Raw genomic sequence first — 19,468 nt, forward strand, 5'->3', positions numbered from 1 at the left:
AGAGAGAGAGAGGAAGGGGAGAGGGAGACGGAGACAGAGATAGAGGAGAGAGAGAGGGAGAGAGAGAGAGAGGAGAGAGGAAAGGGAAGGGAAGGGAAGGGAAGGGAAGGGAAGGGAAGGGAAGGGAAGGAAAAAGGAAAGGAAAGGAAAGGAAAAGAAAGGAAAGGAAAGGAAAGGAAAGGAAAGGAAAGGAAAGGAAAGGAAAGGAAAGAGGAAAGAGGAAAGAGGAAAGGAAATGAGGGGGTTAGATCAGATGGCTGTGAGATCTGTTTCTGCTCTCAGGGTATGACCCTGGAATCCTTTGATGGTAGAGCCACCAAAAAGAGCGGCCTGGTCCTCGCCTTTAGAATCAGTTTTGAATTTCGGAGTTTCTGATGTAAATAATTTACGGTGATCAAAATGAGATAACAGCAGGTCTGTGCTGGGCAGGCAGAAATGAAGTCTAAAATGAGGAATGGACTTCATAATGAACGACTGCTGAGTGGGAAAAAAGCCTAAAACGTAGACGAGCATCTTTCCCGTCGTTATTAATCAGGCCGGATAGGATTTTAATAATTAAGTGGTGTTTCTGCCACACAAGTGATATTTCATTAAGCTTAAATGAAATGTACAGTCGGAAACCCAATATGAAGCACGGCCCGCCTCGCGTGTCGGGAAGTTACGGCCGCCTCCTCGGGCTCCATCCTCCGCCGAAGCCTTTATTTATAGGAATTCGGGTCCTCACTCTGTTTCTCAGGAAATGGATGGGAAAAGTCCTAGCTTAGGAACTCTGCAGCTGGTGCCGAAGAGCGGAGGACAAATAGCTAATGAAATATCTATAATAGATGAGGAAGAAAGCAGAAATCGCAATGAAAAGTAATTTCATTTTTGCAAATGTTTGTCTGACAGCTCTGGAGATTTTCTTTGTCATCTCAGAAATCAATATAGAATATAGCCAAAACACCAGACTTCACCGCTCAGCCCTAGACAAAATACCAGGGAGCGAGAGTTCTGAATCACCAGCTGTCGATTACTAAAGATCGGATTGCTTAATGTAATAATTTGTCCGTTCCCTGTCCTGCCCCACCCCCAAGAACATTACTCACGCTGAACAGCCTTGTCATTTGGTTGCCAGATGCAAACAGTCTGACTGTCTACGCGAGGCAAAGGGAAAAGAAGGCAGCTGGCATTTATCTGGCTTATTTGATCAATGTAGACAGCTAAGCCCCACCATGAAAGCCTCAACGACATATTTCTTCAGGGCTAAATCATGCGCTTTGTCTGTTTTTACTGCCCCCAATTGTTTAGACCGTTGGGAACTTTGCTCCAGCCTCAGTCAATTAATTAATCAATCAACATGCATTTGTTAAATGCCTACCGGAGGGGGGCATCAAGGTGGCTAGAGAGCCAGGTTTGGAGATGGGAGGTTCTGGGTTCAAATTTGGTCTCAGACACGTCCTAGCTGGGTGACCCTGGGTAAGTCACCTAACCCCAGTTGTCTAGCCTTCCCAGCTCTTCTGTCTAGGAACCAATAATTATTCTTTCCTTTTTTTTTCCCTTTAAACTCTCATCTTCCAACTTAGAATCAGTACCGAGTCTTGGCTCTGAGGCAGAAGAGTGATAATTACACCGTAATGAAAATAGTCAAAAAGAAGAAGAAAATAACTAAGAGACTCTGGTTTGTGCAAAGCTGTTCAACAAAAAGCCAACAGAATATTTTGTGAATTCGATGGTTCGGTCTCAGTTCCTTTTCTTATCTAGGCTTCGCCAGAACCAGAGCGAGATCGATTTCTCCGGTTCATTTCACCAATGAGGAAACTGAGGCAAAGAGGGTAAAGTGACTTGCCCAAGTTCACCCAGCTAGGAAGTATCTGAGATTAGATTTGAACTCAAGTCTTCTTGATTTCTGGCCCAACATCTATCCCCCCAAGCACTTGGTAAAGTGCCCGGCACATAGTAGGTGCTCAATAGATGTTTGTCGATTGTTTGCTAGAATAGCCCGTAGGTGATCCCAGATTCTCTAGAGTAAAATAAACTCTATAGTGGATGGTACTGGATTTAGCATGAGGAATTCTTGGGTTCAGATCCCAGCTTAACCCTCCTAGCTATGTAGCCAAGGCACTTACCGTTCCTAAGCTTCAATTTCCTCATCTGTCAAATGAGCTGGAGATGGAAATGGTCAACCCCTCCAGTATCTCTGTCAAGAAAACCCTAAACTCTGTTGCCTCAGTTTCCTCATCTGTCAGGATGAAGGAAGAACAGAGAAGGAAATGGACAACCACTCTGGTACCTCTGCAAAGAGAACCTCAAGACCTATTGGCCTCAGTTTCCTCATCTGTCAAATGAGCAGGAGAAGGAAATGGCCAACCACTTCAATATCTCTGCAAAGAGAACCTCAAGACCCGTTGGCCTCAGTTTCCTCATCTGTCAAATGAGCTGGAGAAGGAAATGGCAAACCCCTCCAGTATGTCTGTCAAGAAAACCCTAAACCCTATTTGCCTCAGTTTCCTCATCTGTCAAATAAGCAGGAGAAGGAAATGGCCAACCATTCCAGTATCTCTGCCAAGAAAATCCCAAATGGGGTCATGAAGAGTTGGAGATGACTGGAATGACTGACCCACACACCAAATATACGTGTGTGTGTGTGTGTGTGTGTGTGTGTGTGTGTGTGTGTGTGTGTGTACGTATATANGTGTGTGTGTGTGTGTGTGTGTGTGTGTGTGTGTGTGTGTGTGTGTGTGTAAAACCACAGCAATTTCTAAAACCAATCTAGAATGGGTTCTGCACTGGTAGATGGGATAGCTACCCTGATGAAATCACCCAGGATTCAATGCATCTCAACTTGTGACGTCAGTGGCGTAGGGAACTTCTGATGAAGAAGGTTCATTCCACCACTGAGAGTCAATGCCAGCTTTACCGCAGATGGTCTTGGAGACTTGCCCTGAGCACCAAGAAATTATATAGCTCATCCAGGGTATGGGCCAGAAGTGGGACTTGAACTCAAGTCTTTGATCTTTCTGAGTTAGAGGCTGGATCTCCAGTTTCTCTGATAGAGGAAACCACATTTCTGGAAGCCCTGAAGGGATAGTTTATATTCTCTGGAATAGAACGGATTCATTGCCGTATGTTTTAAGCAGCAAGGGCTCTGAGACACTTTCTGGTCCAATTCCCTTATCTTTAAGCAGAGAGAGAGAAATCCCAGGGAAATGAAATGGCTCGATCGGGTCAGATCCAGAAAATGGAATGCCATCGGGCACCGCAATTGGGATTTTTGTCTTTTTCTGGTTAATACAGTCGTCATTCGGCTGCACACCAGACCTCGTTCTCGTTGCTGTATTTCCGACTGGGCGGAAGCATTTGTCCATCAAAGGTCGAATCCACGGACGTCTCCTCAGGCAGATAAGACAAGAATCAATTTCTCTGATGTTATCAAAGGCTGGGAAAGTTTCATACCTTTTTTTCAATGCAGCGTGGCTGCAGGTAAAGAATCTCTCGTTCTTGTACACGTGTTAATCAGAGGTTAATAATAGCTTGGGTGACCCATGGGGCACCAGAAAACCTTGTAGGAATCTCTGTTCTTCAGCGAGAAAAGACATCTTTTCTCTCTGTGTGTCCAGATTGGCCAGAACGGTTTTCCAGGCCAGGGAAGTAGTCCTAAAGACGAGCAAGTGCTTCGTTCTCCATTCAGCATCTCATTATGGCTTTGTCTCCTTAAGGATGAAAGGGAAAAAAAAAAGCCCTCCCATGAATCAGAATAACAAGAGCTCAGGCTTCTCTAGGGCTGTCTGATTTACAAAGCCCTTCACTCATGATCACCCTGGGATGGGGATAGCACGAGTATAATTACAACCATTTTACGGATGAGGAAACTGAGACATAAGGGATGTCACTCAGAGAACTAATGGAAGAGATCTTGCCGATTCTTGTAGGCACAAGTCTGCAGAAAGTGTAGCAAGTGATAAGTGATCAAAAGAGATATATAATCAGGATTGTCACACTATTGATAATCATATGGGGGAAAAGTTCCAAAACAAATCATGAGACTACAAATTAAAACAATGTAGGGGAGGGGGCCGATTGGGTGGCTCAGCGGGTAGAGAGCCAAGCCTGGAGAAGGGAGATCCTGGGTTCATATTTGGCCTGAAGTACTTCCTAGTTGTGGGACCCTGGGTAAGTCACTTCTTTAATTTTTTTTTCAGTTACACGTAGAAACAATTTTGACAACTGCTTTTTTTTATTTTAAAATTCAGGGGGCAGCTGGGTAGCTCAGTGGAGTGAGAGTCAGGCCTAAAGACAGGAGGTCCTAGGTTCAAACCCGGCCTCAGCCACTTCCTAGCTGTGTGACCCTGGGCAAGTCACTTGACCCCCATTGCCCACCCTTACCACTCTTCCACCTATGAGACAATACGCCGAAGTACAAGGGTTTAAAAAAAAAATAAAATAAAATTCAGATTTTTTTCTCTCTCTCTACCCCCCTCATTCTCTCTGAAGTGGTAAATAGTCTGATTATACTTCCATGTCATGATAGAAGACACATATGACAGAAATCTCATGAAGGATAAATAATGGAAGATGGCTTCCATTTTGCTTTGATCTGCACTCAGATTCCAATAGTTCCTTCTTTGGCTGTGACAGCATTTTCTTCATGAATTGGTTGTCTTAGAGACTTGTTTTTGCTGATAATAGTTTAATCTTTCACAGTGGATCATTGTATAATATTTTTGTTACTGTCTACATCGTTCTTCTGGTTCTGCTCATATAAGTTCATATTTGTTCATAAAAGTCTTTCCAGGTTTTTCTGAACTCATCTGTTCATTATTCCTTATGATGCAATAGTATTCCATTGCAACCAGAGACTACAACTTGTTCAGCTAATCCCCAAGGGATGGGCACCACCTCACTTTTTTACTTTTTGCTTCTATAAAAAGAGCTGCCAAAAATATTTGAGTATGGGTAGATCCTTTCCCCTTATCTCTGATCTCTTTGGGATAGGGACCTGGACAAGTTCCTTAATCCCATTTGCCTAGCCTTACAATTCTTCTGTTTTGGAACCAGTATGTCAGTGATGGCGAACCTTTTAGAGACCGAGTGCCCAAACTGCTATGCTTATACCACATGTGAGCCCCCTGCCTTACCCTAGACAGGGGAGGGTAGAAGTGCTCCCGTTGGGCTGTTGGGCAAAGGGACAGGTCATGTGAAAGAATGTCCTCAGGTGTGGTGGAGAGGGGGAAGGGAGCAGTCCCCTCTGGCACATGTGCCATAGATTCACCAGCACCACGATAGTTAGTATTGGTTCCAAGATAGAAGATAAAGGTTTAAAAAATAACATGGGGGTTTCACTTCACTTCAAAATAAAGTAGAAATAGTCCGTGTTGGAGAGGCTATGGAAAGACAGGCACAGAAATATAGTGTCGGTCAACTGGGAATTGACCCGACCATTAATTAATTTGGAATTATACAAGAAAGTCAAGAAATTGTGAATACTCTTTAACCAGTAGCTCCAGTCTTGGACATATGTCCCCAAAAAAGTAAAAACAGAAAGTCTTAAAAATATGAATAACAACATTTTTTATAGCAGCCCCAAAAAATGGAAACGAAGTAGATGCTCGTCATTTGGGGGGAATGGCTGTACTAATTTTATCATATGAACGTGATGGAGCATTTTTTACCCTAGATATATATTTAGGGTAAAATATATATATTTACTATATATTTATTTATATATATTTACCATAATATCATCTATTTTATCTGTAATACAGTAAGGCAGCCACAGGCAATTGTGGACCTGTATATGGTATTGAGGAATCTGACGAATTCAGAGAAACTGAGGCAGACTTGTACGAACTGATAATAGATCAAGAGAACAGAACTAAGAGATAAAATAGATAATAATACAAGCAAGAGAAATGAAAATGTTAGGAGGAAGCGAGCTCCTGAGTAGATGTGCATAACAACCAATCATGGTCCCAGAGAATATATGCCCAAATTAACCTTTCTTTTTCTGGCAGAGAAATGGGGATATTATAGGTCTGCTCTATCACCCATTCTGTCAACTCTCATGCCTGTGTCACTTGATTTTGCTGAACCTTGTTTCCTTGTTACAAAGTTGGCATACTTGGAAATAGCTGAAATATTTTTAGGTTTGTTTTTAGAGCCTTTACCTTCGGTTTTAGAATCATTATTATTGGTTCTAAGGCAGAAGAGTGGTAAGGACTAGGCAATGGAGGTTAAATGACTTGCCCAGGGTCACACAACTAGAAAGTGTCTTAGGCCACTTTTGCACCCAAGACCTCTCATTTCTAGGCCTGACTTTTGATCCACTCAACCGCCTGGCTGCCCCCCAATAGCTGAGATGTTAATATAAAAACAAATATAAGAGGATCCATTAAAAGTCATCTTTTTAAAAGAAGAAAGTGGCAAGTGTGGATGATTTCCCTGGCTTACGCAGTTACTGGGATTGAGGAGGAAGTAGCAGAGATGACATAGAAAAATACCTCCTTTACAGCCTTGCTCCCGAATGACATTCTTCAGGCCAATCCCAGAAGGTCTTGTCTCACTGGATTTGGTGGAAGGTCCTAGAATCCTGCCTCTGCTCCTTTGCTGGGTTACCTTGTACAGATCATTGCCCTGAGCCTCATTTCCCTTTCCTATAAAATTGGGGGTGGGGAGGGCCATACTTCTAAGGCCTTTTCCAGTTCTGACATTCTAGACTCCATCACATTTGACCCTTGGGGACCAATTTAGAAAGTCAGCACACATCCCCTCTGTTTTCTGATTTCACCATCTTCTCTCCATATCAGCATTTGTTCCCTTTTGTCAAATGTTTGTTTCAAGGAGAAAACTCCAAATGGGCTTCCTCCACAACAGCTGGACTCCCCAACAGCTGACATCCTGGATCTTTTTGCTGGTGTGAAACTCAGCCACTATTAAATAGGAGTCCGGTTCCGCCATTAAGAAAGCCAGTATGACAGAGAGGAATTGTGTGGGCTTTGGAGGCAGAAGTTTGAATTCCAACTCTTCCAATAAAAATTTGGGCAAGGAACTTAACTGCTGCGGGTCTCGTTTCCTCCCTCTATAAAATGAGCAAGTTGGAATAGCTGATCTCTCGCATTCCTTCCAGCTCTAAATTTGTGATTTAGCTCCGTGGATTCTGCCGCCGTGGCTCCGTCTCTTCGTTTCTGAGAGCCTCAGTTTTCTCCTTATAAAATGGGGAGAGTGAGGCCAACCCGCCTCCATTTTATCCTGGCAGGTAAAATCTGGATGACCGAAATCGCTCTCATTGACGACAGTTTGCCCATCACTTTTATTAGCACCTGGCACCCGTGTGGAGGGAACCATGGGAAGTCTCGAGTCAATATTAAGCCATCAATGAGTTCTGAGTCTGATAAAATCATGGCAGTCCTAGGAGCCAAGCTTGAGCGGGTGTGATATCATCAGATGCCTGAGATACTTGAATAAACTTGTTCACAGCTTTAGCGGGTCATGTTTTCCATAATTCATGATTCACACGAGATTTTGAACAACAAAAACATTTAGATTAAATTTTTATATGAGATGTTTTTCACTCCTTATACAAACATTATCAAGCATTTTGATCACCAGAAGGGGGGAAAAAAACCCTTCTGCCTGTCTCCATAATTACTTATGATTTTGTTCCTCCTTGTTTTTTTCTTCTTAATTTAATCTGGAGATAAGAATGCCAAGTATTGGGAGGTGGCGTGAATGGGCGGCACCACCAGCGATCTGACCATTTGGAGGATCTGATTTTCTTTGGTTCATCTGAGGACCAGAAGGTCACGGGCTTTTAGAACAGCTGTTGCTCTAGTTCCCTAGCGTCCAAGTTTCCCCACTTTTCCATTGAAACAAGAGTCCAAAGATCCCATCACCCTTTAGTTCCCATCCCTGTTTCTCAGTGGCTACCATGTAATGTGTGTAACGAACAGACAACATATGACTTCACGGCTGAGAATTCCATTGCTCCAAATAAAGGATGAGCTCACCTCCCATAAGCGACAGAACAGCTCATCATCCCCTTTGTGATGACCATATTTGAAGTGGCCATTGATCTCTCCTTCACCTCCCTCAGAGCCGCTGCTGGGGAAAGATGATGGGAGGGAGTCAGCGCTAGGGCTCGGAGCTATAGAAATCAGAAAGACCTGAGGGCGAAGCAATTCTCAACTGTTGGTCAGTCATTTCTTGGTCTTGTCTGACTCTCTGTGACCTCATTCAGGGCTTTCTGGGCAGAGATCCTAGAGTGGTTTGCCATTTACTTCTCCAGCTCATTTTACAGATGAGGAAACTGAGGCAAAAAGAGTTTAGGGTTTTCTTGGCAAAGATACTGGAGTGGTTTGTCATTTCCTTTTCCAGTGCAACAGATGAGGAAACTGAGGCCAACAGAGTTTAGGGTTTTCTTGGCAGAGATACTAGAACAGTTTGTCATTTCCTTTTCCAGTGCAACAGATAAGGAAACTGAGGCAGAGTTTAGGGTTTTCTTGGCAGAGATACTAGAACGGTTTGCCATTTCCTTCTCCAGCTCATTTTGCTGATGAGGAAACTGAGGCAAAAAGAGTTTAGAGTTTTCTTGGCAGAAATATCAGAGCAGTTTGTCATTTCCTTTTCCAGTGCAACAGATGAGGAAACTGAGGCAAACAGACCTGGATAAACTGGACAGGTCAAAGCAGGAGAGAGCAACATTCTGGAAATCAAGGGAGATAAGGCTCTCCAGAAGAAGGGGATGATCCAGAGCGGCTAATGCTGCCGCAAGATCAATGAAGATGAAGACTTAGGAAAGACCTTTGGATTGGGAATGGAAGCGGCCATTGGAAAGAGGAGTTTCCACAGAATGATGAAGCCAGGAGTCAGGATGCGAGGAGTTCAGGGGCCAGTGCTTGTAAAGGAAGTGAGTTTAGACTTATATTTCTGAAGTTTCGAGGCAAAAGGAAGAGGACGGGATAAGATATGATAGCTATAGGGGTGGCAGGGACTAAAAGAGAGAATTGGGGGATTGATTCATCCTTCAAGAAACATCCTAGATGGCCTCTGAACTCTTTGCCAACTCAGATTCCAGGATTCCAAGTCATTTAGAGGCCATTTTCCAGACAAAGAAACTGAATCCCAGAGGAAGTTCATTGACTTCTCCAAGGTTACACAGTGAATTAGTAGCAAAGCTTATACCCCTGGTTTTCCGAGTCTTGACTCAGTATTTTTTTCCAGGAGGAAATGGGGAATAATTAAAGTCATGGAATTAAACATTATTGATGACACATATCTGCAAGGCACACCTCTATGGGGAGGCCATGTGGTATAATGGGGTGAGTGCTGGGTTTGAGATGAGAGGATCTGGGTTTGAATTCTGACCCTGCTTCTTACTAAATCTGTGTCTTCCTCATTTTGCAGGTCTCGGTTTCCTCATCTGTAAAATGAGAGATTTGGACTCAATATTCTCCAAGTTCCTTCCAGCTCTAAATCTAGGATTATCTCTTGGCAGAGATACTAGAAAGGTTTGCCATTTCCTTCTCCAGCTCATCTTGCTGATGAGGAAACTGAGGCAAACAGCGTTTAGGGTTTTCTCATCAATTCTATGGCATTAGTTGGGAAAATATTTCTCTTTTGGTCATTGCAGACTCCATATGCTGGCGCTGCCTCTAATTTAGAGTGCATGGAAGAAAGAAGACAGACTCTGGGAGGACTTGGGTTCAAATCCTGCCTTTGGTACTTATCTGTGTGAGTTTGGGCAAGGTGAAGTCATTTTGACTTCCTGGGCCTCAGTTTCCTTGTCTTTAAAGTGAGGTCATTTGATGGCCTCTAATATCCTCCTTCTGGTCTTAGATCTGTCATTTTGTGTTTCATCTCTGCTTGGGGATACCAGGATCAGGTCACTCAAAAAGGAATCCTGTTCCTGTAACCAACTGAAAAGAAATTATCCTGGATGGAATCTGAATATTCTGAAGGAGTCAAAGAAGATTGGAAAGAAAGGTTCTGAGATGGAGAGCCAAACAGGACCTCAGAGACCCTCTCACCCAAGCTCCTCATTTTACAGATGAGTAAACTGAGGCCTCGGGAAGTGAGGTGATTTGTCCAGGATCCAATGGGAAATGAGCGGCAGAGATCAGATTTGAACCTAGGATTTGACTCTCTGGAATCCGAACAGGAAGCATCTCTCTACACTGTAGCAAGAAGAGATAGACTGAAGCGGGAAGGGTGGGGGGGTAGAGAGAGAAAGAGAGATACAGACAGACAGAGATAGACGGAGACAATGAAAGTCACAGAGAGGAGAGAGAGAGTCAGAGTCAGAGACAGAGAGACAGAGACAGACAGAGAGAAACAGAGAGACAGAGATAGAGACAGAAGCAGAGAGGATAATAAAAGGGAGACTTCACTTCCTCCAGAGCTTTAAGGATAAGTTTTTTGATGGAATCTCCCCGCCATGACCAAATACCCCTCAGCCTGCCTTCCTCTGTGCTTTATCTTTCCAAATCTCCCCTACACAGAAGGTTGTCATTATCCTTTATTTCTTCCCTAGATTGAATCCCTCCTCATCTTTCAAAGCCTATTTCCCCTCCTCCATGAAGCTCTCCTGGACTGGCCCAGCTCTTCTTCCTCTGATTTCCCAAGGCAGACTATCTGCAGCAAGTGGCATGAAAAGATGAGATAGACTGGGGAGGGAGGAAGCTACAAATGGTCCCAAATATAGATATTCAATCATCTAAAAGACTTATTGATCTTCCCAAATAGACGTCCAGTCCTAGAGCCTTTCCCCCTTTCCCCTCTTAGCCTGGGATCTGCATTCAGTAAGTAAGGGACCTTAGAAATTACTCCCTCTCTCCTTTATATGGATGAAGAAATTGAGGCCCCAAAGGGTTAAATAATTTGCCTCAAGTCACATGGGGAGTAAATGGCAGAACCATGAATTAACTCCAAATCCAGCACCCTTTCGATGGCATTGATTGACTTGCCGATTGACTGATGGTGTTGTTGTTTAGTCGTGTCCAATTCTTTGTGACCTTATTTGGGTGCTACAAATAGGCCCATTCTTCCCAGAGGCCTGTGTCAAGAATGAACTTATTCCCTTCAAACCTGGCCTCAGATGCTTCCTTGCTGTGTGACCCTGGGCAAGTCACCTAACCCCAGTTGCCCAGCTCTGACTGCTCTTCTGCCTTGGAATCAGTATTTAGTATTGATTCCAAGACAGAAGGTAATTTAAAAAAAATAAACCCATTCTTCCTAAAGACTGAGACAGAGGAGAGTATGTCCCCAGGTTTTGACAGGAGGGAAATATTTATATATTTGTTCTTCTTATATCCTTGAAGGAAGCATCCTTTTCTTTTTTTTTTTTTTTTCTAAACCCTTAACTTCTGTGTATTGGCTCTTAGGTGGAAGAGTGGTCAGGGTGGGCAATGGGGGTCAAGTGACTTGCCCAGGGTCACACAGCTGGGAAGTGTCTGAGGCCGGATTTGAACCCAGGACCTCCTGTCTCTAGGCCCGACTCTCAATCCACTGAGCTACCCAGCTGCCCCAAAGCATCCTTTTATAAAAGCTAATTGATGATAAATGGTAAAAAGGGAACTGGAGCACTACTCACTGGTGACTAATAGTGGAGGGAAAACAGCGGGTGGGGGCTCAGAGCCAACAGCAGTAAATATAGTCCACTCCAAGTCAGGGGCGATAGGGAAAACCTAACTCTGGGAGAATGGCCGAGAGCAGATGCCTTATCCTCTCCATGTCCTTTTTTAACTTCACTCTGTAAATGAAAACCCTCTGATTTCTAGTGTTGGGAACTTCTGGAAAGTTCTGAAGACTTGTAGTCTCTATTAATTATACTCTGATGAATGGATATACTTATATTAGTTATGAATGTACATATGCTTATTAGTTATGAATTTATATACTTTTAGGGGAAGGGAGTTCTTAGGGAAATAGTACTACTATGTACATATCAACATATTGTTTTTTGTTTAATTAAATACTTATCTTCTGTCTTAGAATTCATACTATGTATTGGTTCCAAGGCAGAAAGTAGTAAGAGCTAGGCAATGGGGGTGAAGTGACTTGCCCAAGGTCACACAACTAGGAAAATATCTGAGACCAGATTTGAACCCAGGACCTCCCATCTCTAAGCCTGGATTTCAATCCACTGAGGCACCTCGTTGCCCCCCCATCCCCACCCACCCAGCATGTTGGTTTTTTTATTTTTATTTTTTAACCCCAAGCCAGAGGATTGTGGCTGGGACAGCCACGGTCTCCATTCTCCAGGCTGACATTTTGCTTTAATGCAGGTAGTTAGAGGAAATTCATAAACATACTTGGCCTTTTCATCTAAGAACCTCTGAGTGTTTTGTACATAAACACCTAATTATGGGGCACAGAACTTTATGAAATGGGGAAGTTGTCTTATGCCAGCTTTACAGACCAGTAAAAAGAAATACAAGGAGGTTAAAGGCCTTGTTGGAGAGAATATGGGACTCGAGGTGGCACCCAGGAACCCCGACTCCCAGGACCTGGCTCCAAGCAGCCCAGGGCACTCACCATTCAGGCAGCGTATGGCTGGCTCAGAGACTCGACTTTAAAATAAAACCATCACGCAGGGGCAGAGGGAGGGGGTCAGACCAGCTCCGAGATGCCCGTGAGATGGAAGCGGAGCCGGGGCAGGGGGACGTCCCACCTCTCCGCTCTCAGGGATGCAACACATTTCCTTTGCTGAAAATGACATCGCTCTTTATTCATGAAATTATGAGCAGCTGCTCTGTTGCTGTATCCTCGAGCTGGGGAGAAAAGGCTGCGTGGAAAAGAGCAGACACGTTAGGCAAACTCCATCTGCCCCTTGCGTCTAGCACTTTCCTCCACTCCGGAGAAGAGTTCCCAGATCGGGGTTACCAGATGTCAGAGCTCGCTCGGGACCAGCCCAGCATTTGAGACACTGAGAACCTGCAGGAGAGAGAATCTGCTGGTCCCTGTCCCCCCCCCCCTAAAAAAAAAGCCTGCACGTCTTCCCTGGCTAATAGCTGTTCAAAGTTTATGGGGAGGAACCAAAGTCCTGGGAAAAGGATGTAGGATTTGGCAACGGGGTCTTGGGTTCAAGTCCACCTGTGTCATTTAATAGCTGGGGACTTTGGACTAATCTCTTAACTTTTGTGACTCAGTTTCCTCATTTGTAAAATGGATTGGACGGTCTCTAGGATCCCTTCTAGTCCTGTGAATGAATCCATGATTGTAAGTCTTCCTGGGGTCTTAGTTTCCTCATCAGTCGATCAAAGAGCTTTTATGAAGTGCCCAAGATGTGCTGAGCCAGAATTCAAACTCAGCTCTGACCGTATCACAACTCTAACTCAACCCCAGGGACTCTCCATTAAGGTCAGATCTAATATCTCTCCCTAAAGGGCATTTAAAGCCCTTTACTACTTGGCAGGTAGTTGGTAAATGCTTGTTAATGGATGGATGGATGGATGGATGGATGGATGGATGGATGGATGGATGAGTGGATGGATGGATGAATGGATGGATAATTGAGGAAACTGAGACTCTGAGAGGTGAGTCTGTAGTATGTTGGGAGGTCCTTGCTTCAAATCTTTCCTTAGACATTTATTAGATTTATGATTCTGGCCAAGTCCTTTGGCCACATCTATAAAATAACAATAATAATCCCTGCAGTCCCTCCCTCCCTCCCTCCCAGAGTTGTTGGGAAGATCAACTGAACTCACATGTATAAACCTAACATTTCGTGTTAATAGGAGCAATCATTTCTGAATTAATCTATTCTTCTCAATAAAACAGATACTCAGGCGACTAAGTGGTGCTGGGGATAGAGCTCTGGACCTGAGAGTTGGGAAGACCCAAGTTTGAAACCAATCTCAGACACTTAATAATTGTGTGACCTTGGGCAAGTCAATGAACAGTTTTCTGCCTCAGTTTCCTCATCTATAAAATGGGGATAATAATAGCCCCCAGTTCCTAGAGTTTTTGTGAAGACCCAACAAGATAATAATAATAATTATAAAGCACTTAGCACAGTGCCTGGCACATAGTAGGTGCTAAATAACATTAGCTATTATTATTATGAATTGTTGATTCATTTGTCTTTACCTAGGTGTTAGTATACCCAATAGAATGCAAGTGAGGGCAGGGACTATTTAATTTTTGTCTTTGTATCACCGGCACTTAGTAGGTGCTTCATAAATGCTCATCAATTCATTTGTCTTTACTCATACACAAATGTATTCCGGGAGGGCAGAGACTGTTTAATTTTTGCATGTGAGAATGATGCACAGCATACTAAAAAAGAGGCTAGAATTGAAACAGGCAAAATAGAAGTCTTCACGCTTCCCTCTAAGGTTCGATCCATGGCATGCTGTAAAGGTCAGAGCCCTGGACCTCTCCCTGAATGTGCTACTGACTCACTCTGTGCCACTTCCCATCTTTGGGCCTCTGGTTTCTCATTTTTAGAATGGAGGGAGTGGGTGTTGACATTCTCCAAGGGCCCTTCTCATGCTGCTGCTCTGTGTATTTATGAAGCTGTGGATTAGAAAGATCCTCGTGCCATTAGCAGGAATGAGTTTGGTAAAAAACAATGGCAGCCCTTTCACTTGGACAAACGAGAGTATATGAAAGTGATAAAATAATGGGGTGCTCCTGTGGCGTGGTAGAAGTCTGCTTTTTTTTCTTTTTTGGTAGAGTATGCTTTGGAGTCAAAAAGACATGGGCTCAAGTCCTGCCTCCTCTGGCATATCCAACTGTGTGACCCTGAGCAAGTCCCTTTTCTTCCCAGTGTCCAAGGATGAACAGTTGCAGAGAAGATGCCGCTCTGTCTCTGTTGAAGGAAGTTTCCTCCCAGGAGTTCTCTGCAGAGATGAAATCACAGATCTAATTTTCAAAAAACCAACGTTCCGTTAAGAAATGACAAATATGAGTCATCTGGAGAAACATGGGAAGACTTGTAGGAAGTGATTCAGAGTGAAGAAAGCAGAACCAAGAGAACATTATAGGCACTGATTCTAGCCAGATCAACAACAGCGACAGGGGGAAACGCTAGATTGATGGAATGGAGTAAATTGATCATAAAGCCCCTGGAGAAATGAGAGGGAAGCAGACGCCCCTCTGCCCTGTCCTTGGGGGCGAGGGGACTGTGGATGAGAGATCCAGGCTACACTGTCTGGCTCTGTCCTTTTGAAGCTGCTGAGCATTTTCCCTTTGGTATAACTGGTGGAGGGAAGTGTGTATGTAAAGAGGAAATGTGGAAATGACTTGTGTGTGAACTAAAGTCAGCAACAGAACTTTTTTTTTTTAAAGGCTGAGCTCCCTTTTCAGATGGGATTAGAAAATTAGGATTTAATCAGCTGGTTAGTCCAGTCTTTTCCTTAATTCTCATACTTAGCCTGCCCTGTCCCCCTTGAAGGAGGGAACTTATCCACAGCTTTCCTGGACAGAAGGTCTCCTCTCCTTTCTCCTCAGGCTTTGGGCTCCCCCATCTCAGCCCAGCCTGTGTCAGAGCTCCTGACAAAAATGGAGTGGATGGACAGCCTGGGCTGCATTCCAGAGTCCTAGGAGGGACGGGTTGGGAAGTTTTCTCAATTAGGACAAGGAAGGACCTGAGAGCTGACAGAAACCGATTGCCCTAGATCCAGAGTGGCATTTCCTTCCCCTGGATAAAGTCATAAAATGTGCCCTTTCTTGCTGTTGACTGCAAGGTGAGGTCATGCAGTGTCTTCTCATCATTCTGGCCCCTGGATGGGAGGAGCAAAGAGCAAGAAGGGCAGAAGGGATTTCTGGGCAAATTCAGGGATCACTAGACAAAGTTCTAGAGCTCGGGGGTAGGTGGTGGCATTTAGAAGGGAGAGTGGGAGATGCCGATAGGCATAGTCATGGGTCTAGAGCTGGAAAGGATCTCAGAGGTCAGTAGCTCCTGATTTTATAGATCAATCAATAAGCATTTATTCAGCAATGACTGTGTGCCAAGTCTGGTGTCACCAAGTAGTTAGAATTAGAGAACCACCAATCGGAAACTGGAAAAATCAAAGACATGGTTTTGTTGACTTTTTTCTCTTCTTCCTCTTTTTATTTTTATCTTTTAGTATTTGTTGTGATATAGCTTAGCTCTCTCAGATTGGGGATGGATGATGAGAGAAATTTAGGGGATATAAAAAGGAAATATATCAATTTAAACTTATTAAAAATATGATATCAGTATATTCAGAAATCCAGAAAAACAGTATGGTTAGCAAATAAGAGTTTAGGAGGCAGCTAGGTGACTCAGTGGATTGAGAGCCAGGCCTTGAGATGAGAGGTCCTGGGTTCAAATTATGGCCTCAGATTCTTCCTAGCTGTGTGACCCTGGGCAAGTCACTTAAACCCAATATCCTGGCTCTTACTGCTTGTCTGTCTGTCTGTCTCAATATATAAATATATACAGTATTGTTCTATACTATTATAATATGCAGTATTAGTTCTAAGATGGAAGGTGAGGGAGAGAGAGAGAGAGAGAGAGAGAGAGAGAGAGAGAGAGAGAGAGAAAGAGAGAGAGAGAGAGAAAGGAAGGAAGAAAGGAAGGAAAGAAGGGAGGGAGAAAGAAAGAGAAAAAGGAAGAAAGAGAGAAAGGGAGAAAGAAAGGAAGAAATAAAGGAAGAGAGAAAGAAAGGAAGAAAGAAAAAAGGAAGGAAGGAAGAAAGAAGGAAAGAAGGAAGGAAGAAAGAAAGAAAATGAGAAGTTATATTAGAAAATGGTTGTGTTAGTAAGTATATACTAAAAAGGGCAAAAACAGTCTCTGCCCTCAAGGAGCTTACATTATCTATTAGAAAGGGATGAAATGCAAATAAAAAGATACAGGAAATTGCACATATAGAGCAGGTACAAGGTAATCTTAGCAGGGCAAGTAGGGGAACAATGGATAGAGCACCAGGACTGCATGAAGAAGACCTGAATTTAAATTCAACTTCAGATATTTACTAACTGTATAACCCTAGGCAAACATTCTCTTTAAACCCTCACCTTCCGTCTTGGAGTCAATACTGTGTATTGGCTCCTTGGTGGAAGAGTGGTCAGGGTAGGCAATGGGGGTCAAGTGACTTGCTCAGGGTCACACAGCTGGGAAGTGTCTGAGGCCAGATTTGAACCCAGGACCTCCCGTCTCTAGGCCTGGCTCTCCATCCACTGAGCTACCCAGCTGTCTCCTCACCTCAGTTTCTTCATCTGCCAAGTGAACTGGAGAAGGAAATAGCAAGCCACAGCAGTATCTTAGGTGTGAGACCCTGGGCAAGTTCTTACCCCTGTTTGCCTCAGTTTCCTTATCTGCCAAGTGAACTGGAGAAGGAAATGGCAAGCCACGCCAGTGTCTTAGCTGTGTGACCCTGGGCAAGTCCCATAACCCTGTTTGCCTCAGTTTCCTTATCTGCCAAGTGAACTGGAGAAGGAAATGACAAACCACGTCAGTGTCTTTGCCAAGAAGACCCCAAAAGGAGTCACAAAGAGTCGGAAGGTCTGAAATGGCTGAACCCCGACCGTTTCTGACTTCACATTCAAGGCTTTCTCCCCGCTTCTCCTCCCCTCCATCTCGGTAGAGAACGGGTGCTTCTGGGAAGCCGGAGGCTGATGCGAGGTCAGGGAGGGGCCCACTTCGTAGGATGTTGTAAGCAGATCAATTACCGGCTTTCTTTGCCAATCTAGGAATTCAGCGGCAACCTCTGAAGGGCAGAAACGCCGTCTTAATGACAGGAGGGCATCTTCTTCTTCTTCTTATCTCCCCCAAGCTGCGTTTGCTCCGGGCACCCACCACACTCCCTTCTCCAGCGTAACGAGGCAAGAGGAGAAAAAGTCCCCCGTGAGTCTGGCAGGCAGCAGCCTCCGCTCTCTTCACCCAAGGGCCCCTTTGGGGACTCCCTTAGGTGTCTCTGCCTCTATCCAGCCGTCTTCTAGCTGCAAGCCCGGAGATCTATCCAAGCGCCCGGCTTTTATCTTCAGGGCTTTGATTTGAATCAAAGTGAGGAAAGTGAGTTATTATTTCATCCTGATGTCTGGCTATGAGGCTCACGTGTTCTCCGATAAGAAGGAGGCTGGCTACGGTTTAGAGCACCAGAGAAAAGCCTCCCTGATCTGGGAGCCGGAAGACCCGAGCGGGAGGCTTGGCTCTGCCAGAGACGCGTCGCGGGACACCGAGGCACGGAATTGAGCTCTTGGCTTCCCGGCGAAGGGGCGCAGCAGCCAGAGCCGCGGGCTTCGAGTCAGGGAGGACCGTGTTCAAATTTGCTCTCAGATACTTATTAGCTGAGTGACTGCAGGTGGAAAATCTGCTACACCAGAGCTACATTCCCAGCATCCTTTTTTTTTTTTTTTCTAAACCCTTGTACTTCGGTGTATTGTCTCATAGGTGGAAGATTGGTAAGGGTGGGCAATGGGGGTCAAGTGACTTGCTCAGGGTCACACAGCTGGGAAGTGGCTGAGGCCGGGTTTGAACCCAGGACCTCCCGTCTCTAGGCCTGACTCTCACTCCACTGAGCTACCCAGCTGCCCCCTCCCAGCATCCTTTTGAGTACATCCTCATCTGACGTACACAGGCTTGGGAGATAAATTTGGCTGAGACCCACCCACGCTGCGGGGCTCTTTGGGGGCTTTGCTTTGGTTAAAGTGTGGCTGGTGGGGGTCTCTGGCTCTGTGATCTGCTCACCTGCCTGAAGGAATCCCTTTCCCTCTCATTTTTGTTATTATTAAATTATTAATTTAACTATTTGTTTATTAAATATATAAATAAAAAATAAAAATAAGAAGTAAATTTAAAATTAATTGATTATTAAATTATTTAATATTCAAATCCTTTAAAATATCAGGAGTATTCACCCAATTTGATTCTCATAATGACCCATGGCAGGTCACTTCATCCTGACCACCTCAGTGTCCTCATCTGAAAATGGCTTAGAATAGTCTTAAACTCTTTAAGTGGAATAAATATTCAAGTTTAAAACTGTACTAAGACTTTGGGGACGCCCTGTAGAAAACCTTCAAGAAGGGTTTACTATATGCCACACACTGTGCCAAGCCCTGGAGTTACAGCTGTAAGTTAGCAAGACAGTACCTGCGGGTAACTGGGTGACTCAGAGGATAGAGAATCTGGCCTAGAGATGGGAAATCCTGGGTTCAAATCCGACCTCAGATATTCCCTCACTGTGTGACCCTGGGTAAGTCACTTAACCTCCGTGGCCTAGCTCCTGGAATCTAGTCTTGATATTGATTCTAAGACAGAAGGTAAAAGCTTTAAGAAAAGAAAAGACAGACAGCACCTGCCTTTCATGCACTTAGATTCTTTGTTTTTGAATGAAAACCTTTTTTTTTTTTTTTTCATGAATAAGGGTCTGTTTTCCCTCCATTGACCCAATTCCCCCCCAACTAGGGAAAAAGAAAAGAAAAACCACCCAGTGACAAGTGGGCACAGTCGAGTCAGACACGTTGAAAACATTTTCCCACTGGGCAAGTCCAGGAAATACCCCCCCCCACTTTCTGATCCCTG

This window comes from Gracilinanus agilis, chromosome 4, assembly GCF_016433145.1.
Source record: "Gracilinanus agilis isolate LMUSP501 chromosome 4, AgileGrace, whole genome shotgun sequence".
In the NCBI taxonomy this organism is placed as follows: Eukaryota; Metazoa; Chordata; class Mammalia; order Didelphimorphia; family Didelphidae; genus Gracilinanus; species Gracilinanus agilis.